Below are 3,079 nucleotides of genomic sequence, written 5' to 3'. Positions count from 1 at the left end.
CCCTACTTGAAAAAAAATGATGTTAACTGTGAAAGGTGTTTTCTCTGTATATGAACATAAACAACAATGAGGACGACACCAAAAACTTGAACCAAACTGTGGGTGGAATCCTCTGTCTGTAGACGGGGGCGGTATTCTGCTCAATACAAAGCCAAAGGAAACAAGAGTTTCAAAAATAGCACTCAATCGATAAATTTAGTCATCCGCCCACCCCTAAGCCCAGAAACGAAAGGTTCCAGCCAGTTTCACTCTACGCAATCCACTTCTTTTCGGTTGTTCCCCCGCTTTTCTCCTCGGTGTTTGTCTACACCTTGAGTGGGCCACTGAACACTTTTCAAAGCAGTATTTTTTTTTTTACATCTCTTGCCCCTCTAGGAAACTATTAATATCTCCGTTTTTCAAACCAGAGGCACGGGATGGCGTGTAATCACAAAACGCCTAACAACATCAGTTCACCCACCTTCGTCTCTTACTCAATGTTTTGATTTGTCAGCGTCCACGCCCCAAAGCAGACCCGGTTGCTAGCAAACACAGGATGATTGCAAACGAACTGGAACGTCGATAGAGCCTGATAACAGACAAAATCACTTTAAACACTACTTCCTACTTGTTTTTTTGAGGGGGTGAGGAGGTGGGGGGTGCAGGGCATAGTGACATCTGGTGATAGGCCTCGGAAAATCATTGGCATTCGCTGCCGAAGTGGTGACAGAGCGTGTCGGGGATTAAAGCGCGCTGGAGAGGCAGCTCGACTCCAAATAGGAAAATAAAGTCGTAGCAAAACAGAGCTGTTTTGATTGGGGGAGTGATCGCTGGGAATCTCCACACCGCAACACTTTCCCAAGCCAAATCAAAGCTACTGATTCGGCAAGTTGCATAAGTCCAGCTGCTCATCTCTCTTGCGTAGGGGGAAAAAGAAAAAAAAACAGCCCACACGCAGCCCAGATAAGTGATCCAAAGGAGTATTTGGGTGACGTGAAATTGTAAAAAGTCATACAATGGGTCTGAAGTTCAATGTTTCGCAAGTTACGAGAAGAATGATCTCGTGAATTTCACTGAAAAACAAACAAAATCACATTGTTTTCTCATATCATGAGAATAGATTTGTGACGTTATTTAAATTTTTTTGAATTTTCCAACAATTCAATCAGAATATTCCCAAAGGAAAAGTTGCAATATTACAAAGATAGCATTTTGTATGAACTATGAACTATTTTTATTTTTTTCCCCCTCAATACAAATATCATATCAATATTAGGTTGAAGAAAAAAAAAAGATCATTAACGTTTTGCCGTTGTTTTTAATTTTACTTCAGAAATGAGAATTCATGACAGTTCGATTTAACCGCACACGCACGTCAACGTCAAAGGCGTTATTTTCGAACTTGGCCGCCCTGCCTGTTATCCCCTCAAACCGAAGAGCTTGTTTGGACTTGAACTGAAGTAAGAAGAGCTTAAAAATAGCAACCAGAAATATTTCGGGACAGCCACCGCGCGCGGTTGACTCACACGCGTTTGTGTTGTCGGTTTGTTATTATTTTTCACTCACACCACTATATTATGCAATGCATAATTCTGACGGCATTATGCATCGCACGGCATATCGTGACACTTTCTATGTTCGTTTTATTCTGGGGGAATGCTAAAAAAAAAATCTATTTGTGCTCCCTATGATAAGTGCAGCGCGAATGTTATGATACACATCCGTGTGAGTCTTATTTTATCTATCCTGAGATCTGTTTCTATGGCCTTGTCCACTTGGTTTAAATATAATGGCCTGGTTACTTTTTATAGCAGGGTGGGAGAGGATCTCGGACCGCGCTACTTTTATCAATCCTCCGTCTATTTTTGTGAAATGTCTAAAAAAGGGTGAAAAATGTGGACTCGGGGCAGCGCGGTGAAACCCGGCGATAAAACCGTGGCGCATCAGCGTGCACGTGAGATAAATCTCGAAAAAGGAGTACCAACGGGTGGTCATGGCAAAAACCTGGGAAAGTTGTATCGTTGTCAAGTTACTCGTTTGTACCTCCTTCTACCCTTATTACCATTTAATGTAAAATCCTGCCTGAAGCAAACACGCTCACCACTATTTTTTTTTTTTTACTCGCGTAACATCCCCAAAAAAATCAGTGAAGGAGTGTGACAGCAAATACCGGACAACGTTGGACACATTTGCACAAGCTTTTGTTTTCTTCTCTGTTGACCAATCAGCTGGCTGAACTGTGCCTAGCCCCGCCTTTCGGTTGCTCAACCTGCTCTTTTGGCGCCGAAATGGATCGCTAACATGCGCTGGCAGGCTATCCATGATGTTTTCCCGAAATTACCCAAAGACAACCCAACCAAACATTTGCTATTTTGCACTGGGAGTTATATATTAGCATGATGCTAAATGGCCTTTTTTTTTTTTTTTTTCAGAAATCAAATTTCACTGGCTTTCTTCTCTCCTCTGCGTTTCCGCTTCTGTGGCTCAAAAAAAAAAAAAAACACAACGTCAGCATTTTGTGATGGCGAACATGTCTGCCGTCAATACACACTGAGTCTGGAGTTTCTGCTCAATACGCAACTCAAACTTTGAGCTCCTCAGACACGTATTTACGATTCCATCTGGGCGGACTCGCTTTGTCGTATGCTCTTCATTATATGCGAATGAGAACAGTCAGCCTGTGGGTCGTTTGGAGTTTTTATTTATCACAGCCAACCCCCCCCAGAGACATTTACAGCGGGTCCACGCGCATGGCCACAGGCCCACTTTGCTTATTGCCCCCGCAGCTGTATCGTAAAGCGACAATGGGTCAGCGCTGGAGGTCCTCTGAGCTAACAGGAAAGAGTTAATTAGGCAGCATGATGCTTTAGCACCTGCATGTGGATTGTCAGTGGGGGAGCCAGTTAGCAGGTGAGAACAGTAGTTGGGCTTCTTGAGATGGTGGGGGTTCGCATTGCGGTCCATTAACTAACGCAGTGCAGTCTGCCTCTAGATGGACACACAAGATGTTATATGACCTGATTGACTGGTGAGCTGAGGATGGCCAAAATGGGCTTGTCATGGTTCAACTTGATTTGTTTGTCTTGTGGTGGTGGTGGTG

The sequence above is a fragment of the Hippocampus comes genome, unplaced genomic scaffold, assembly GCF_001891065.2.
Source record: "Hippocampus comes isolate QL1 unplaced genomic scaffold, H_comes_QL1_v1.1 scaffold50, whole genome shotgun sequence".
In the NCBI taxonomy this organism is placed as follows: Eukaryota; Metazoa; Chordata; class Actinopteri; order Syngnathiformes; family Syngnathidae; genus Hippocampus; species Hippocampus comes.
Note: the sequence above shows the minus strand (reverse complement) of the source record.